The sequence below is a fragment of the Procambarus clarkii genome, chromosome 29 (assembly GCF_040958095.1).
Source record: "Procambarus clarkii isolate CNS0578487 chromosome 29, FALCON_Pclarkii_2.0, whole genome shotgun sequence".
NCBI lineage: Eukaryota > Metazoa > Arthropoda > Malacostraca > Decapoda > Cambaridae > Procambarus > Procambarus clarkii.
Window position 1 is genome coordinate 43,277,694 of NC_091178.1, and position 21,741 is coordinate 43,299,434.

Below are 21,741 nucleotides of genomic sequence, written 5' to 3' on the forward strand. Positions count from 1 at the left end.
TTTATTCCACTAAAATTAAAGTCACTCATGACATAAATACTGTTAGATCTAGATGCTTTAGATATTTCATTCCATAGATGCTTTGCTTCCATTCTGTCTAAATTTGGTGGCCTATATATAACTCCTATTATAATATTATTTGCTTTTTCGTTTAATTCTATCCAAATAGTTTCTGTGTGTGGCTCAGTTTTGATTCCCTCTTTGAGACTACATTTCAAATAGCCCGGAGACAGACCAAATTACCAGAGTACCAGAGGGGGTGATCTGTCTGAGTGAGAAACTCTTCTGTAGGAACGAGAATAAGGTGGAAAACACAGGATATAGCAAAGATTATTAGACAACAAACCATTACAAGTATGAATTTGCGCATAAAACACCTATGTAATCTAAAGTCAACTTAACAGTCATAAATTGCTACACCTGAAATGTATAAAGTATTAGGTACACAGATAGATATATTAGACGAGGAGGGGAAGTAGCCATATATGTTAGGGACAATTTGAAATGTAGTCTCAAAGAGGGAATCAAAATTGAGCCACACACAGAAACTATTTGGATAGAATTAAACGAAAAAGCAAATAATATTATAATAGGAGTTATATATAGGCCACCAAATTTAGACAGAATGGAAGCAAAGCATCTATTGGATGAAATATCTAGAGCATCTAGATCTAACAGTATTTGTGTCATGGGTGACTTTAACTTTAGTGGAATAAACTGGGTTACCAAAACAGGGAATAGTGAAGCAGAAGATTTTCTAGAATTAATTGACGATTGCTTTCTTACGCAACACATTAAGGAACCAACGCGGGAAAATAATATTTTAGATTTAGTGTTAACTAACAGGGAAACACAAATTAATGACATCGAAATAGGGAATGAGCTATGGAACAGTGATCACAAAGTAATCAGATTTAGCATAGAATGGAATAGACCTGCAGGGGAAAATTCTGTTAAAGTGCCAGATTTTCGAAAAGCTGATTTTAATAGCCTTAGAAATTTTTTGGGTGAAATAGATTGGAAAGTCTTGGGTATGGGGTGTGGGCCGGTCTTGGAGCGAGACATGAACCCAGCGACAGGTGACGTAAAAGAGGATTTCGATGTGGATTTAATATATAACTTATTTAAGAATATTCTAAACAAAGCATTGGAACGTAGTATACCATACAAATTGAATTGATCGAATACTAATGACCCAAAGTGGATAACAAATAATTTAAAGAACCTTTTAGGTAAAAAGAGAGCTTGGTACAAAAGAATTAAGAATGGGGAAGTCAGTTTAGAACAGAAATTCATACAACTGGTTAGAAATGTTAAAAAATAGATTAGGAAAGGAAAAGAAACTATGAAGTTCGCATTGCAGAGCAAGCAAAGTCAAATCCTAAAGGGTTTTTTCAGTTATATCGAACTAAGACTAGGGAAAGGATAGGTCCATTAATATCTGAGACAGGTCAAATAACGGATCATACCAAGGAGATGAGTAGTATTTTTAACAAATATTTTATATCTGTATTTACTAAAGAAGAACTTAACAATATGCCTTCAGTCGAACAAGTCTACGTGGGTGGGGATGAGAACAGGTTGACTAGTTTAGCAGTTACCAGGGAGGATGTAATTAAACAATTAGTAAAACTAAAACCAAACAAATCCCCAGGGCCGGATGAAGTGTTTGCCAGGGTGCTTAAAGAATGCAAAGAGGAGCTTTCCGAGCCACTGTCTACCATATTTAATAAATCAATAGAGTTAGGCAGAGTGCCAGAGTCATAGAAGGTAGCTAATGTGGTACCAATTTTTAAGAAAGGAGATAGATCACTTGCGTCAAACTATCGGCCAATTAGCCTAACGTCTATTGTGGGAAAGTTACTTGAATCAATAATTGCAAACACAATTCGTCTCCATCTTGAAAAACATAAATTAATAAATGAGTCGCAACATGGTTTTACAAATGGCCGTTCATGTTTAACAAATTTGCTAACTTTTTATTTCAGCATAGTTGAGGCAGTTGATAGTGGTAAGGATTGTGATGTTGTGTACCTTGACTTTAGCAAAGCTTTTGATACAGTGCCACATGAAAGACTAATTAAAAAATAGAAGCTCATGGTATTGGGGGTGCTATATTAAGTTGGATTAGGGCATGGCTATTCCAAAGGAAACAGAGAGTTAGTATAAATGGGGTTAAGTCAGAGTGGGATAATATTGTCGCCATATAATATAATATTAGTCGCCATATTATAGAATGGATATAAATTCACTTGAACGTGTCCAGCGTAGGATGACTAAGTTAATTCCCCAAATTAGAAATCTTTCATATGAAGAAAGATTAACAAAGCTTAAGTTGCATTCACTGGAAAGGCGAAGAGTTAGGGGTGACATGATAGAGGTTTACAAGTGGATGAATGGACATAACCGGGGGGATATTAATAGGGTATTAAAAGTATCAACACAGGACAGAACACGAAACAATGGATATAAATTGGATAAGTTTAGATTTAGGAAAGACTTGGGTAAATACTGGTTCAGTAACAGGGTTGTTGATTTGTGGAACCAATTGCCGCGTAACATTGTGGAGGTGGGGTCCCTCGATTGTTTCAAGCACGGGTTGGACAAGTATATGAGTGGGATTGGGTGGTTATAGAATAGGAGCTGCCTCGTATGGGCCAATAGGCCTTCTGCAGTTACCTTTGTTCTTATGTTCTTATTGTTAGTGGAGTACCTCAAGGTTCTGTCCTTGGACCTCTGTTGTTTATAATATATATAAATGATTTAGATTCAGGTTTGAGTAGCAACATCTGCAAATTTGCAGATGATACAAAAATCGGTAGGGAAATTAACACGGAAGAAGACTCACTATCACTTCAAGTTGATCAAAATAGGGTTTTAGAATGGTCAAAAGATTGGCAGATGCAGTTTAATGCTGATAAATGTAGAGTTTTGAGGCTGGGTAATGATGATAGAGTTACATGATACGAGCAAGATGGTGTTGAGATTGTGAAGTCGGATTGCGAAAGGGATCTGAGAGTTATGATTAGTAAGAATTTAAAACAAAAGGATCAAAGCATGAATGTTCGTAATAAGGCGAATAGGACACTGGGATTTATTAATCGAAGCATTAGTAACATGACACCTGGTGTGGTTCTTCAGCTATATCTTGCTCTGGTTAGGCCCCATTTAGATTATGCAGTTCAGTTTTGGTCGCTATACTATAGAATGGATATAAATTCACTTGAACATGTCCAGCGTAGGATGACAAAGTTAATTCCCCAAATTAGAAGTCTTTCATATGAAGAAAGATTAATAAAGCTTAAATTGCATTCACTGGAAAGACGAAGAGTTAGGGGTGACATGATAGAGGTTTACAAGTGGGTGAATGGACATAACAAAGGGGATATTAAAAGTATCAACTCAAGACAGAACACGAAACAATGGGTATAAATTGTATAAGTTTAGATTTAGGAAAGACTTGGGTAAATACTGGTTCGGTAACAGGGTTGTTGATTTGTGGAACCAATTACCGCGTAACGTGGTGGAGGTGGGGTCCCTCGATTGTTTCAAGCGTGGGTTGGACATGTTTATGAGTGGGATTGGGTGGTTATAGATAGGAGCTGCCTCGTATTGGCCAATAGGCCTTCTGCAGTTACCTTTGTTCTTATGTTCTTATGTACCAAAAACACTCAAAAAGAAAGAGTTCTGAAAACAAACATGTGTTAAAGTCAAGTAACACAACTTTAAATAAAGGATCTAGGAGCATTACCTGACCCAGACTCCTAGAACAGGCCGCCACGTTAATGTGACGAGAATATGGAATAGAACATACGAACAAAGGTAACTGTAGAAGGCCTATTGGCCCATACGAGGCAGTTGCTATTTATAACCACCCAATCCTACTCATATACATGTCCAACCCACGCTTGAAACAATCGAAGGACCCCACCTCCACCACGTTATACGGCAATTGGTTCCACAAATGGGAAATGGAAACAAACCCATTATTTGTATTAGTGCAGGGGGTAATGATGTTGGGCGAGTTAGGAGTGAGGAACTAATACAGAGATTCAGGACAGCCATTGAATTAGTTAGGAGCAAGGGAGGAATCCCGATCATATGTGGCATTCTTCCAAGAAAGGGAGTGGGAAATGAATGGATGTCAAGGGCACTTGGTGTCAATTGCCGGCTGGAAAGATATTGCAAATCAAATGCAATATCTTTCATAGACAACTGGGAACACTTCTATGGAAGAAATGAAATGTATGCTCGTGATGGGGTGCATCTATCGATAGCTGGGGTTGTTGCTGTTGCGAACTCGTTGGAAGAAGTGGTTAGAGGTGTTTGTTTGGGTTTAACTGTTAGTAGATAGAGGTATGGGAATTGATTTGGAGGAAGAAGATAATAAAAGTATGTGTTTGTGGGAGAAAGGAATTGGCAAAATGATCAGGGAAAGAGAAGGGCCTCAAAATAACAATTCACTTAGGGTATATTACACTAACAGTAGAAGTGTAAGAAATGAAATTAACGAATTAAATGCTCTTGTCTGCACAGAAAAAATAGATATTATTGCACTTACCGAAACGTGGATGAATGTAGAAAATAGAAAACTATTAGCTGAATATCAAATAAATGGATTTAAACTATTTCACACAGATATATATATTAGATGAGGAGGGGGAGTAGCCATATATGTTAGGGACAATTTGAAATGTAGTCTCAAAGAGGGAATCAAAACTGAGCCACACACACAGAAACTATTTGGATAGAATTATACGAAAAAGCAAATAATATTATAATAGGAGTAATATACAGGCCACCAAATTTAGACAGAATGGAAGCAAAGCATCTATGGGATGAAATATCTAGGGCATCTAGATCTAACAGTATTTACGTAATGGGTGACTTTAATTTTAGTGGAATAAACTGGGTGAACAAAACAGGGAATAGTGAAGCAGAAGATTTTCTAGAATTAATTGACGATTGCTTTCTTACGCAACACATTAAGGAACCAACGCGGGAAAATAATATTTTAGATTTAATGTTAACTAACAGGGAAACTGTGGGAACCGACCTGTGAGATTTATATTTATTTAATTTATATGAATTTATATTTACGTTAATTTATATACTTCGATAGCAATTTGTATGATGATAAGTGGACTGTATTTCTGCAATAATCTCATAATCTCACAAATCTATCCTCTACACATTAGGGGGGTTTATATTAAATTTATATACACGTAGCCAATCAAACTACAGTATTAGACTACATATTATACATTGAGAAGGTTCCTTATCTTATTGTACAGCAGGCCTTAGTCCACCAGGTATAACCAGGATGTAGACACCAAATTATCCTATTTTGAGGCAGTTTCCAACATCCAGTAACTGATGCACAAAGTCTTGCTTCCTCGTCTTGACCTGTCAAAAGGGCGCTAGCTGTAAAGCCAGAATCCTAATATATGACAGCTATATCAGAGAAAACACTGTACAAGGAACCATGAAGACCTGGGCTTAATTACCTTTAGTATGAGGCGATCTTATGCTCTAACCGGCCCACCCTATCTAATGACATTAATGGCCATAAATGATAGATAAATGGGTTTCGGTAGAACACTTAACTTGTATTTGTTGACAGCGTGTTGATGATGGTACATTTTTGGTTTCCATAACACTTCGTCCAAGTAAATTTAACAGGAGCCGAATTGCTCCCATGCCTCTGGTCTCAGTATAATAACAATGGCTGACCACTCCCTCCTCCCTGACGCCTGGCTTACATTGTCCAGATGACAGTAAGTGATAGAAGGGTCACATTTACTCTATTTTAATTCTGATAATTAAGTTAATTTATATGAGATGTTTTTATGATGGTAAAGTCCAAAGACTAATGTATTTAAGAATAATTCCCACCATAATAGGTGGTGAATTTACAATAGTATGTGGTAAAGATATCCCGTTTTCTATAGACGGAAATTCCACTACTATTTACATTTTCTATGGGTAACTTGTTTATACAATACAGCAGCAATTATCTGTCTGTATGATATTATTAAATGGTGTCGGATTTTCCGACAAAAACACAAATTAATGACATCGAAATAGGGAATGAGCTAGGGAACAGTGATCACAAAGAAATCAGATTTAGCATAGAATGGAATAGATCTGCAGGGGAAAATTCTGTTAATGTGCCAGATTTTCGAAAAGCTGATTTTAATAGCCTAAGAAATTTTTTGGGTCAAATAGATTGGAAAGTCTTGGGTATGGGGTGTGGGCCGGTCTTGGAGCGAGACATGAACCCAGCGACAGGTGACGTAAAAGGGGATTTCGATGTGGATTCAATATATAACTTATTTAAGAATATTCTAAACAAAGCAAAGGAACGTGGTATACCATACAAATTGAATACATCGAATACTAATGACCCAAAGTGGATAACAAAGAATTTGAAGAACCTTATAGGTAAAAAGAGAGCTTAGTACAAAAGGATTAAAAATGGGGAGGTCACTTTAGACCTTTATTATTTTAATAAATATTCTTATGTTCTTATGTTCTTATGTTGATAGTGGTAAGGATTGCGATGTTGTGTACCTTGACTTTAGCAAAGCTTTTGATACAGTGCCACATGAAAGACTGATTAAAAAGATAGAGTCTCATGGTAGTGGGGGTGCTATATTAAGCTGGATTAGGGCATGGCTATACCAAAGGAAACAGAGAATTAGTATAAATGGAGTTAAGTCAGAGTGGGAAAATGTTGTAAGTGGGGTGCCTCAGGGCTCTGTCCTGGGACTCTGTTGTTTATAATATATATAAATGATTTAGATTCAGGTTTGAGTAGCAACATTTGCAAATTTGCCGATGATACGAAAATCGGTAAGGAAATTAATTCGGAGGAGGACTCACTATCACTTCAAGTTGATCTAGATAGGTTTTGAAATGGTCGAAGGATTGGCAGATGCAATTTAATGCTGATAAATGTAAAGTTCTGAGGTTAGGTAATGATGATAGGGTTACAAGATACGAGCTAGATGGTGTTGAGATTGCGAAGTCGAACTGTGAAAGGGATCTGGGAGTTATGATTAGTAAGAATTTAAAACAAAAGGATCAATGCATAAATGTTCGAAATAAGGCAAATCGGACACTTGGATTTATTAATCGCAGCGTTAGTAACAAGACACCTGGTGTGGTTCTCAAGCTATATCTTGCTCTAGTTAGGCCCCATTTAGATTATGCAGTTCAGTTTTGGTCGCCATATTATAGAATGGATATAAATTCACTTGAACGTGTCCAGTGTAGAATGACTAAGTTAATTCCCCAAATTAGAAATCTTTCATGTGAAGAAAGATTAACAAAGCTTAAGTTGCATTCACTGGAAAGGCGAAGAGTTAGGGGTGACATGATAGAGGTTTACAAGTGGGTGAATGGACATAACAAAGGGGATATTAATAGGGTTACCTGGTTGATACCTGGTTGATGGGGTTCTGGGAGTTCTTCTACTCCCCAAGCCCGGCCCGAGGCCAGGCTCGACTTGTGAGAGTATGGTCCACCAGGCTGTTGCTTGGAGCGGCCCGCAGGCCCACATACTCACCACAGCCCGGTTGGTCCGGCACTCCTTGGAGGAATAAATCTAGTTTCCTCTTGAAGATTTCCACGGTTGTTCCGGCAATATTTCTTATGCTTGCTGGGAGGACGTTGAACAACCGCGGACCTCTGATGTTTATACAGTGTTCTCTGATTGTGCCTATGGCACCTCTTCTCTTCACTGGTTCTATTCTACATTTTCTTCCATGTCGTTCACTCCAGTACGTTGTTATTTTACTGTGTAGATTTGGTACTTGGCCCTCCAGTATCTTCCAGGTGTATATTATTTGATATCTCTCTCGTCTTCTTTCTAGTGAGTACATTTGGAGGGCTTTGAGACGATCCCAATAATTTAGGTGCTTTATTGCGTCTATGTGTGCCGTATATGTTCTCTGTAATAAATTAAATACAGTATCGGTAATACGGTATTAAAAGTATCAACACAAGACAGAACACGAAACAATGGGTATAAATTGGATAAGTTTAGATTTAGGAAAGACTTGGGTAAATACTGGTTCAGTAACAGGGTTGTTGATTTGTGGAACCAATTGCCGCGTAACATTGTGGAGGTGGGGTCCCTCGATTGTTTCAAGCATGGGTTGGACATGTATATGAGTGGGATTGGGTGGTTATAAATAGGAGCTGCCTCGTATGGGCCAAAAGGCCTTCTGCAGTTGCCTTTGTTCTTATGTTCTTAAATCAGCAACCCTGTTACTGAACCAGTATTTACCCAAGTCTTTCCTAAATCTAAACTTATCAAATTTATACCCATTGTTTCGTGTTCTGTCTTGTGTTGATACTTTTACCACTCGCGCTCCCTGGCAGTAGGCTGGCCTTGACCCCCAAGTGAGCCGTTCCTGCGGGCCTACTGCACGTCAGCACTAAAATGTTTATTATCTTTTCGGGCTGCTGAGCTTAATTTTAGCGGTATGTATTTAAATTTGGTATCAATGTGTTTGCGAGAGAATGCTCTAGAGGAATATATACATAAATTGTCACCAAATCCGACATGAGAACCACACCAAATAAGAAACTATGGAGGTCGTTAGCCGTGAGCATCAAACTGCGCATCAATATTTACGATGTTTTTATGTTTGCCAACCCCTTAATTGTTATTCGTCGTTTCTTTTTCTATCATTCTGACCGCAATAAAATTCCCTACATGGACATATGAATATAAACCATAAATAATGGTGTTGCCCCACCCGCAATAACGTGGGAAGTTGGCATAGGGTTACCTGCTCCAGCGAGCCCAGCTACACATGTGCTCAACCACAACTAAAAAGTTTATACTCTCCTCATGTTTGTGACCCTCATTTTCGATGTACGTGTTTTATTTTGGTATCGCTGTGTAGCTAATGAAATGTTCTATAGGAACATATGTATAACATGTCACCAAAGCTAACATTACGCCACCACCAAATAAAGAACTGCGTCCTTTGTTATGCGTTCACGCTAAACTCAGCCAAACTCCGCCCATATGTTTCTACTCTGTTTGTGTTTGTCAACTCAAAACTTGTTGCATATGGTTTTGTTTTGTATCACTGTGATCGCAATAAAATTGCCAACACAGACATATCCATAAAAGTTATACTACATGGGCGCGCCTCACCCCCAAACACCCCCAAACACGTCGAGGCCTCACCCGCCCAAACATCCGTTTCCACACCCGCTACACCCAATACACCAGACAAACAGAAATATTTTTCCAATGTAGCACAAAGTTTTTGTGCTACATTGTTCGTTTTGGTATCAAAATACTCGCAATAAGATGCACTATGTAGACATACCAATATAAGCAATAAGAACTGGAATATATATAGAGGTACCCACTGCAAAGTAGAAGAAGTAATAACTTCACAATGATGTATACAAAGTGTGTGTACTTACCCACGATGTGATGATGGAATGTCAATAAGTTGAGCATTTTGTTATCCACTCCACCTGCTTCAGGAAAATGTCCCTGAAGCTGCTCAACAGATGTTACGTTAGGTGGAGTGGAGGGTTGCAGAGGCGCTATTTTTTCGCTGTCCAAAATACCCTCTTGCGGTGGTATTTTGTGTAGCATGGTGTGACACACAGAGCAACTCCACATGTCTTGCACTGGTACATAGTCTCTCTCCTTATTCCTGACTTGATGCAAACACGACACCGTTTACGTTTTGCAATTTTCACTATAGCATGGGTCAACTTCTTGTTCAGCCTATCCTCTGGATCAACAATACGTGGGTTTTTCACTGGTGGAGGACGAGGTTCAGGTTCAGGCGTTTCCGTTTCAGGTTCTGTGTCAGATAAGGATGTGTCTTGTGCTTGGCGTGGAGGAGGAAATAAAGGACGTCTCACTCCAGATGGTCCCGGTGGTGCCAAATCATCAGAAGGATCTTGGTAATCATCAGCATGTGGGAGAGGGCTTTCAGTGGCAGGCCACTCATCCAGGTCCCACCTCAACAGGGACCATATTGCTACCTCGTGAAACTGGAGTAGGGTCAATTTCTTGGCATCAGTTGTGTACATCTTGTACAACACATGCATTGTGTAGAGCCATCTGAAGGAAATAAAATGTGATCTTCTTCGTCCACTTATGTGATTTCCTAGTGAACCTGAAATATTTGACCATTTGGTCGAAGTGATCAACACCTTTCATGTTGGTGTTGTAGTCGCAAATGGCATTTGGTTTGTTCACAGTTACAATCTTTACTGATGCTGCTCCGTCACTTTCCTCACTCTCTTCCTTCGTTGTACTTCTTGTGTGTCAGCATTGTGGCAGTTTGTGATCAATGACACCACTCTCTTGTCTTTCCATAGGATAATAAAAGTGTTGTCCTTGCGCCTGAAAATGGTTTGATCAACAGCGAATTTGCCTTTTGCAAGTTATTGCAGAAGTTTAAGGCGCCACGCTGCAATCTGAGTGTTCCACAAGTGTACACACCATGTTCCCGTAGAAATTCTGTGAGATGGACAGAGTTATAGTAATTGTCCATATAGAGATGATAACCCTTGTGCAATAATGGCCGCATCAAGGCCATCATTGTCTCCACTGTTGTCTTACCAACTCCGGCATACACCTCAAAGTCAATAATGTAGCCAGTCCCTGCCTCAGCAAGCATGTACAACTTTACCCCATACTTATCTGGTTTATTTGGATTGTAAACCTTGAAGGATAAACGACCACGCCACGACATTGTTCCTTCATCCAAACTGAGTGCTTTATTGGGAACGTAGTATGTGCCAAACTTGGTAGTGAAATAAGCAATGATTGTGCGCAGTTTTACCATTCGGTCCTTATTGTTTGGGGAAATTGCAAGCTTGTTGAAACTATGGAAAAACTGGCTGATATGTTGGTATCGTTTTGCAGTCATGAAAATATTGAAGGTCCTCATATGCCACAACCGGCTTGTTTGCCAGTACATTCTCATCGCCGGGAGGGGTGCAATACCCATCAACATAGACAGACCCAAATACCTGGCCATTTCCTTCAACGATACCTCTTGCCACATCCTCCTGGTGTGCCTGGAAGCATTCTGAATAAATTGTCTGGCATACCTGTTCGTTTCCACTGTGATATATTCAATGAGGGCCCGTGTCAGGAATAATTGTATGAATTGCACGGGAATGGTTGGCACTGGGACAGTTAGGCCTGGTGTGGCAGTGAAACTGTCTACAAATGGTGGAGTATTGTCACTAGACCAGGCATCATCAGGATTTGGCTGGTGAATCCGTCCTGCACGCCTCCTTATGGGTGGCTTGGGGCGGCCCTCATTCGTCGCCTCATCCTCACTCCCCTCGCTACTCTCCTCACTCGATGATTCATCAAACTCATCAGACGTCGCGGTCCCCTCATTATCACTACTGAAATCGCTTTGACGCTCTTCCCCCTCAACATCTGCCTCGACATCAGATAAATTATCCAACAATTCAGGAAGTTTACTGGGGGTAAGCTTCACCCTGCTGAACTTTTGGTAGAGCATACTCAACCTATCCTCCTCGGTGGTTTTCGTATCTTTCTTGGGCGCCGAAGTGCTCTGTCCTTTACCACGATCCATGTTTTCAAGTAATACGGTGATTACAAGACACAGGAACGAATAAACACGCCTAAACAGGGCAGAGAGGTGCACAAGTTCTGGACGCGGGAGGGCGGCATTCCGGTCACGACAGAGGTAAACAAAGGCCTAGGCCGACCGCATGGCGTGACCCAGAATCCCATGCGGCCAATGGAGGATTGTGGGAAAACAATGGCTCTCATTTAAAAAAAATGAAGATCGGAGAGTAATTTTTTTTTTTTAGCAATCCCTATTAATAATCCCTATAAACCCTATTAATATCCCCTTTGTTATGTCCATTCATCCACTTGTAAACCTCTATCATGTCACACCTAACTCTTTGCCTCTCCAGTTAATGCAACTTAAGCTTTGTTAATCTTTCTTCATATGAAAGATTTCTAATTTGGGGAATTAACTTAGTCATCCTACGCTGGACACGTTCAAGTGAATTTATATCCATTCTATAGTACGGCGACCAAAACTGAACTGCATAATCTAAATAGGGCCTAACCAGAGCAAGATATAGCTGAAGAACCACATCAGGTGTCTTGTTACTAACGCTTCGATTAATAAATCCCAGTGTCCTATTTGCCTTATTACGAACATTTATGCATTGATCCTTTTGTTTTAAATTCTTACTAATCATAACTCTCAGATCCCTTTCGCAATCCGACTTCGCAATCTCAACACCATCTTGCTCGTATCATGTAACTCTATCATCATTACCCAGCCTCAAAACTCTACATTTATCAGCATTAAACTGCATCTGCCAATCTTTTGACCATTCTAAAACCCTATTTTGATCAACTTGAAGTGATAGTGAGTCTTCTTCCGTATTAATTTCTCTACCGATTTTTGTATCATCGGCAAATTTGCAAATGTTGCTACTCAAACCTGAATCTAAATCATTTATATATATTATAAACAACAGAGGTCCCAGGACAGAGCCTTGAGGCACTCCACTTACAACATTTTCCTACTCTGACTTGACTCCATTTATACTAACTCTCTGTTTTCTTTGGGATAGCCATGCCGTAATCCAACTTAATATAGCACCTCCAATACCATGAGCCTCTATCTTTATAATCAGTCTTTCATGTGATACTGTATCAAAAGCTTTGCTAAAGTCAAGGTACACAACATCACAATCCTTATCACTATCAACTGCCTCAACTATGCTAGAATAAAAAGATAACAAATTTGATAAACATGAACGGCCATTTATAAAACCATTTTGCAACTCCATTATTATTAATTTATGTTTCTCAAGATAAAGACGAATTTTATTTGCAATTATCGATTCAAGTAACTTTCCCACAATGTACGTTAGGCTAATTAGCCGATAGTTTGACGCAAGTGATCTATCTCCTTTCTTATAAACTTGGATCACATAAGCAACTTTCCATAACTCTGGCACTCGGCTTGACTCTATTGATTTATTAAATATGGTAGACAGTGGCTCGTAAAGCTCCTCTTTGCATTCTTTGAGCACCCTGGCAAACACCCTGGTAGATCATTATTCCCTCCCATTGTCCCTTGATAATTAGGCAAGATAGGCCTAGAAGTATATACAGGTTGTTACTAGAATGTCTATTGATTCTTAGGAGTAGATTAGGCAGTAGGGCAGCTTGCATATGTCATTTTCTACCTGGTGAAGACAGCGAGTAGCGGAGCCGAGGGGATTATGGGTCTTCGCTGATGGAGCCGGCCCCCATAAGGGCAAATATCCCCTTAAATTCGTTCAGCTGACTCGGGTTGCCGGAGGCCACCAAAAAAGCGCCACTGTCATCTGAATTATATATTATTACACGTATTCTTCTATCATGTTTATGTAGTTTTCTCTTCAGTAAACTTTATTTACTTTTATTATCGCTTTTATATGTCTCCACATCTCACTGAACATTGTGAACAAGTGATATTATATTGCACCACACTAGTACTGATATTAAACAGAAAAGTGACACTAGGTGGCAACACTGTATCAAATTTGAAATGAAAGCGTTGCCGGGACGCAGAGAAGATTACCCAGCTGGCGACCGAAGTAAATGTTGAGAACTTAGGTAACGACCGGAGGTCCCGCAAAACTTTGCACGTGTAGGTGGGCAAGCCCGGTGGGGGTTATCTTGAGATGATTTCGGGGCTTTAGTGTCCCCGCGGCCCGGTCCTCGACCAGGCCTCCACCCCCAGGAAGCAGCCCGTGACAGCTGACTAACACCCAGGTACCTATTTTACTGTTAGGTAACAGGGGCATAGGGTGAAAGAAACTCTGCCCATCGTTTCTCGCCGGCGCCTGGGATCGAACCCAGGACCACAGGATCACAAGTCCAGCGTGCTGTCCGCTCGGCCGACCGGCTCCCCCCTTAACATTATTGCCAACAGCATTTGGTGTTCCCAGGCGGTCACCCATCCAAGTACTAACCAAACCCAACGTTGCTTAACTTCGCTGATCGGACGAGAAGCGGTGTTCTCAACGTGGTATGGCCGATGGCGCTCTCTCTCTCTGGGGTGTTGCACATTGCAGGATCGAGCTCAAGCAGTTTTTTTTCTACCACAGATGTGGCCACACATTTACAATGCTAACCAGCATTGTGTCTTTTACATAGTGTCATTAATGTACATTCACAAAGGTGAAATGTAATTCTGATCAGCTTCCATATATACTTTATACCCATACATATACATACACACACATACACATATACATACATATATACACACACATGCATTCACATACATTTGTCTCATTTACTCTGACAGGGTGAGGTAGCTGATAAAGAAACTAGTGTGCAATTAAGCACTTAATCACTGAAGGTGATGAAGGTGCTTTTACAAGCTCAGGTTATATAGTTACATCATATATATACATTGTATAATTGGTATATTACATTGTCAATCTTGGATACAAGTCCAATATATCATCAAGTGTTCCAGTACTCAAATAGTAATTACAAAGTTTAGCATACCTTAGCCCAGGAGGGCGAAAGTCAGTCAGTATGGGACATTCTACAATATAATTTTCAAGAGAGTGCATGTTTTCTCTTTCACAAAGTTGACACATTGTGTACTCGACATTTTGGTTTTGAGAAAGCTGCCAGATACGTCTATATCCCAGGCGTATTCTGGCCACTATAACATCACATTCCGGGTTCTTGTTCTATTAGTCCCATATGTGAATGCCTCCTCACGATATCTATAATAATATTTAATGCTACAACTTTCAGGTCTTTGTGAATTTGTTAGGTCGGTGAGATCTTCACTAGATATTTGTTTAAGTATTCTCTTTGTCACTACTAATGAAACACCCATATCAATTTCTACCACAGGTTTTCTGCAGGCTGTCTTTGCAAGCATATCAACAGTGTCATGCCTTGAGATGCCAACATGGGATGGTATCCATAGGAATTTAACCTCAAATCTGTTTTCTTTAGCAGCTAAAACATTCATTCGAATATCACTAACTATTTTCTGGGTGTCACTACTATGTGCGTTCAATGCCAGGAATGCACTCTGCGAGTCACAATATATCAGTCCACTGCCTTTGTTTTTGTTTTTAAATTCAGTGGCCTGCAAGTTCGGTTTGAGTTGTACCTGCCCAGTCATTGACTCGCTTCATTACTGTATGTACGAGAGAAGATTGTTCAAATATGTTACATGCACATCCGGTACATCGTCCACCTTCTACAGAGCCTTCGGTATAGCACTGATACACATCGTTACCCATACTCTGAGTACTTTCAGTGATGCTTTTCAGTGTTAACTGTTTTAATAATGTAGTGTGCACACTATCTTTCTTGGGCGCATTTACAAAATCAACTGATAGATCCCAGTTATCCCATGGAGTAATTGGCTGATTAATCATTAGTTGAGTTGGGTACATATTTAATATTTTGATGGAGTTGGCTACCTTGTAGAACCAATATACATAATCAGATTTCGTTCTTCTATAGACCTCAGGTGAGTGCAGCATATTAGAAAGTTTAGCTTGAAACTTCATGTGTTGTCTAGAACTACTCAATGCCTTCACGCCGAAAACTGTGCTAATAGACAAAATTCTTTCACTTATGGTAGGTAATTTTAACTCTGCTCTCATATTAACTATTCTCGTGGACTTTGGAGCCCCAAGGATGAGACGCATAGCTTCATTTTGCAAGGTTTCAAGAGATTTCAGCTCTTTGTCAGTATCAAACAGTGTGTGCTGGGCTTTCTCCTCTCTCCCTTAGCTCCATAGTCAAGTAGTGGCGGGGACCGGGCTTCAGGCATGACTTGGAGAGCTCCCTGGGTGTGGACAACGGTACCGCAGTAGAGGGGGTGAAGACCCGCAGCGTGGGGGGTTATAGGATCATTAACAACGGTACCGCAGTAGAGGGGGTGAAGACCCGCAGCGTGGGGGGTTATAGGATCATTAACAACGGTACCGCAGTAGAGGGGGTGAAGACCCGCAGCGTGGGGGGTTATAGGATCATTAACATACACCTCCGTTGTTTAAGTGTAAATCCCATCACACAAGGCTAAGGTGAGCGACGCGTGATAGTAACAACATTAAACTCTCTGGGATAGTTGGTAACATCAGTAAATTCTCTGGAAAAGCTGGAAAAAACAGAAAACTCTCTGGGAAAGCTTGTGACAACACTAAACTGTCTGGTAAAATTGGAAACAACATTAAATTCTCTTGGAAACCTGCTATCAACATTCAACTCTCTGGTAAAGCTGGTAACAACATTAAACTCTCTGCGAAACCTAGTAACAACTGTACACACTTGGATAGCTGGTAACAACATTAAACTCTCTGGGAAAGCTAGTAACAAAATCAAATTATCTGGGAAAGTTGCTAACAACAATTCTGTGACAATAACAATAACTCTGTGAAAACTGGTAACAATATTAAACTCTCTGGGAAAGATAGAAAAAACATTAATCTGTCTGGTAAATCTGGTAAAAACACTAAACTCTCTGGGAGAGCTTATTACAACATTGAACTCCCTTGGGATTGCTGATAACATCAGTAAACTCTGTGGGAAATCTGGTAACAACATTAAACATTCTGAAGAAAGCTGGAAACAAAAGAAGACTCCCTGGTATATTTGTAACAACATTAAACTGTTTGGTAAAGATGGTATCCACATTAAACTCTCTTGGAGAGCTGATAACCGCATTAAACTTTCTTGGAAAGCTGGTAACAGTAATATACTCTCTGGGAAAGCCGGTAACAAGGACAACATTAAACTTTGTCGTAAAATTGGTAACAACTTAAAACTCTCTTGGAAAGATGGAAACAACATTAAACACTCTGGGAAAGCTGGTAACAACTGTAAACTGCCTGTTAAAGCTGTGAACCGCACGGAGAGTGCAACACAACTGTTGCAGTAACCTGTGCCTCACTGATGGACTGCAACACACCTGCAGCAGCCACATGTGCCTCATTGATGGACTGCAACACAACTGTAGCAGCAACCTGTGCCTCACTGATGGACTGCAACACACCTGCAGCAGCCACATGTGCCTTACTGATGGACTGCAACACACCTGCAGCAGCCACATGTGCCTCACTGATGGACTGCAACACACCTGCAGCAGCCACATGTGCCACATATTCAGGTGTAGAACAATTCTTACACAGGCTACTACAGGTGTAGAACAATTCTTACACAGGCTGCTTCAGGTGTAGAACAATTCTTACACAGGCTGCTTCAGGTGTAGAACAACTCTTACACAGTCTGCTGCAGGTGTAGAACAATTCTTACACAGGCTGCTTCAGGTGTAGAACAACTCTTACACAGGTTGCTGCAGGTGTAGAGTTCGTTCAAACTATGCCAATGATTCTGGGTAAATAAACGTTACCAAATGTTTTCAAAAGTTTCTCCGTCTCTTTAATATATAAATATTGATTTATCGTTTAGACTAATGGCATTGTTGAACTTACGGCCTTTTTTGAACATGTAGGTCGTGCAGTCACTATAAATGATAACTGATTTTCTTCAGAAGTTTTGAATCATTAACTATTACATTCTCAGCAATTTATCGGATACTGTTATCATAGTGGCATCCAGGCAGCAGCTTATATGTGTGACTATTATTACATAAAAAATAATGAAAATAAAAATTCTCAATGGTTTTTGCTCCTGATTGAAAATAGAACTATTGTAATGCTTAGAAATAACTAGAATTTAAAATGACTAGATAAACAGCACTCAGTGGCTACAATTAGTTGTAACTGGGTATTGAATTACATTTTGAGTCAGTATTGAGTTACAGATGTAGTTTCCTTAGGTATATGAGGTAAGAATCCCTGGACTGTATCCCTGTTGTTGTCTTGACACATTACACCCACAGTGTATGCTCAGTAACTGTACTAGACACATAAATAACAAGAATTATATTAACAACACGAAACTACACTAAAGATAAGAATGACACTACCAAACTCCTAACGACTTTTCTCCTAAGAACACATAAGAACATTCCCTTACTCTCATATCCCACCCTGGCCACACCTCTCAGCCTAGAGTACTGAGTGTTCCCAGGAACACATAAGAACATTCCCTTACTCTCATATCCCACCCTGGCCACACCTCTCAGCCTAGAGCACTGAGTGTTCCCAGGAACACATAAGAACATTCCCTTATTCTCAAATCCCACCCTGGCCACACATAACAAATTGTTATGTCCATAATACTCTGTATGATCATTTCAGAAGCATCTTGAGTCGTGATAAATCATACCAGATAACATTATATTTGTCTGACAGGTTGGACAGCTGTTCAGTTAGCAGCCTTTGAAGGTCACAACGACGTGGTGAGGATCCTCACCCGTGATGGTGCAGATGTCAACAAGGAGAATGAAGTGTATAGCAACGATGTTAGGCAATTTGGTAAGAAATCCATGAACTTTATAACATAACAAGGTGGGATACCCGGCGATGGCTGGGTATCCTCCCTTAAACACATCCCCACTCCCATCACCTTTTGTTTCCATCTCTCTCCTCTCTATACAATTTTCCACCCTCAATTCCAACTTTTCCCATTTTCCCCCACCTCCTCCCTCCTCTATCCCCTCTCTTGCACACTTTCTTCCCTACCCTTTATCTTTCCCGGACCCCTTTCCTTCTCTTGCCCTTCACACTCGTTCTCCCCTCTTTTCCTCTACCCTTCTATCTCCTAACTTACCGATTTATTCCCCCTTCTCTCTCTCTCTCTCTCTCTCTCTCTCTCTCTGAACATGGAGCATGTGACCAACAAACACATAACAACCACAACGTTGTTTAACTATTGTTACTTTAGCACAACGTTGTAATAATATTGTGACAAATTTCTGTGTGATGAACAGCTAAAACGTTTGAAAACATTCAGGAAATGTGAACCTTAGGGGAGACATCATAGGGGGTGACTAAAAGGTCACAATAGAAGACTGGATTATTAAAGGTAAGAATGGGTCGACCATGACCTGCCTATGACAGTCAAGTTGGTGGTCAGCTTCTGACCTCCAACCTAGAACACACACAAACGTTCTCTTTTATAAATATAGATTCATGTAAATACTTGAAGAATGCTGAATAAAATTTCTCACCCTAATGTCATTGTCATATGGAGCAAATTGTTGTATTACAGTTATCAATTAAATTCAGTTGGATACCAAACGTTGAACTATAAGATAAAGTGTACTGTTCCAGGGTATTATGTTTATACTTGCCATTGTCACATTGCAGCCCAGCCTTCCTTTTAGTTAGTACTAATAGTAACGATGAGGACCATAGTACATATTTGACGTAATTAACAATTAGAAGTAGATATTATTACTATTATATTTGGACAAACCGGAACCGGTTTTGAATTTAAGTTGTAAAGACAACCTAAACTAATCTCACCTAACCTTCCTATGCCTAATACACGCTATCTGGGGCCCACATATAGTACATATATGTTCTATACTAGGGCTTGGAATATTTAAGTTAGTTTTTAGCTTCGTTTTATAGGACTCAATAAAGTGAATAGTATAAAATTCTACTATCTAATCGCCTTTTACATCAATGTTTTAACTATGTTGAACAGAGTTACAAAAATACTATTTAAACATGTGGATGGGTCGCACATTGGCAGTGACTGTCACTACACGTCCACCAGTAGTGCATGTTATCACACACCAGAGAGAATACGGTCGACAGCAGTAACAACTTATCATTTCTAAATCACCTATTCAGAAATAATCTGCTTCTAGTTTTTAAAAAAATCATCAGTTTAGGATGAAGCATAGGACAGTGAATATATATATATATATATATATATATATATATATATATATATATATATATATATATATATATATATATATATATATATATATATATATATATATATATATATATATATATGCGAACAAGCCTGAATGGTCCCCAGGACAATATGCAACTGAATATGTATATATATATATATATATATATATATATATATATATATATATATATATATATATATATATATATATATATATCATATATATATATATATTGGTGTATACTATATATATATATATAGTATACACCAATATACCACTATATATATATATATATATATATATATATATATATATATATATATATATATATATATATATATAGTGGTGTATTGGTGTATATATATATATATTGGTGTATACTGGCAGCAGGTTTTCTTTCAAACATGTTTCATTGAATATGACCGCATATTCTGTATTTATTATTTTCTGGTTTAGGGCTTCTATCCCTCTAACTATTTTCTTAGCATCAGGGCTTAATTGAAATAGGAGTTCTCCAAAACTCATTTTCGTACTTTTAAGGTGAAGAAAAGAAGTGATTTACTATAGAGTGTATTACACTTATTTGTATAATTTGCACGACGTTTCGAACCTCCATGGTTAATTCTCAAGTAAACAGATCTTACAATACTAGTTGATTTTATACCCGCATTAGGTCAGGTGATAATACAATGAAGGTGAAAACATGGGGGATACATAAGGGATAAACATAGGGGCTGCAGAAGGCTTATTGGCCCATACGAGGCATCTCCTATTTAAACACAAAGATTAATCCAGTGTAATTGGCATACACTGGCCATAATTGGCCAATTACACTGGATTAATCTTTGTGTTTAAATAGGAGATGCCTCGTATGGGCCAATAAGCCTTCTGCAGCCCCTATGTTTATCCCTTATGTATCCCCCCATGTTTTCACCTTCATTGTATTATCACCTGACCTAATGCGGGTATAAAATCAACTAGTATTGTAAGATCTGTTCACTAGAGAATGAACCATGGAGGTTCGAAACGTCGTGCAAATTATACAAATAAGTGTAATACACTCTATAGTAAATCACTTCTTTTCTTCACCTTAAAAGTACGAAAATGAGTTTTGGAGAACTCCTATTTCAATTAAGCCCTGATGCTAAGAAAATAGTTAGAGGGATAGAAGCCCTAAACCAGAAAATAATAAATACAGAATATGCGGTCATATTCAATGAAACATATATATATATATATATATATATATATATATATATATATATATATATATATATATATATATATATATATATATATATATATATATATATATATATATATATATATATATATATATATACATACATATAACTAGTATGTACAAGACGCCTTAATCCACTTGACCATCACGACCGGACATAATGAGATGATAGCCTAAGCTATTTGAACCACCCCACCGCCGGCACTCGGATAGTAATCTTGGGCATAGCATTTTACCAAATCACCTCATTCTTTGGGGCACACGTGAGGAACACAAATGCGAACAAGCCTGAATGGTCCCCAGGACAATATGCAACTGAAAACTCACACCCCAGAAGTGACTCGAACCCATACTCCCAGAAGCAACGCAACTGGTATGTACAAGACGCCTTAATCCACTTGACCATCACGACCGGACATAATGAGGTGATAGCCTAAGCTATTTGAACCACCCCACCGCCGGCACTCGGATAGTAATCTTGGGCATAGCATTTTACCAAATCACCTCATTCTTTGGGGCACACGTGAGGAACACAAATGTGAACAAGCCTGAATGGTCCCCAGGACAATATGCAACTGAAAACTCACACCCCAGAAGTGACTCGAACCCATACTCCCAGAAGCAACG

The 21,741-nt window shown here is 39.1% G+C and overlaps 1 non-coding gene across 1 annotated transcript; it reads right to left on the reverse strand.

The window, feature by feature from the left end:
- Positions 1-13,973: 13,973 nt before the first annotated feature.
- LOC123751984 (5S ribosomal RNA) lies at positions 13,974-14,092 on the reverse strand. The gene has a single exon (XR_006772153.2). It is a non-coding gene; the product is annotated as a 5S ribosomal RNA (ribosomal RNA).
- Positions 14,093-21,741: the final 7,649 nt, after the last annotated feature.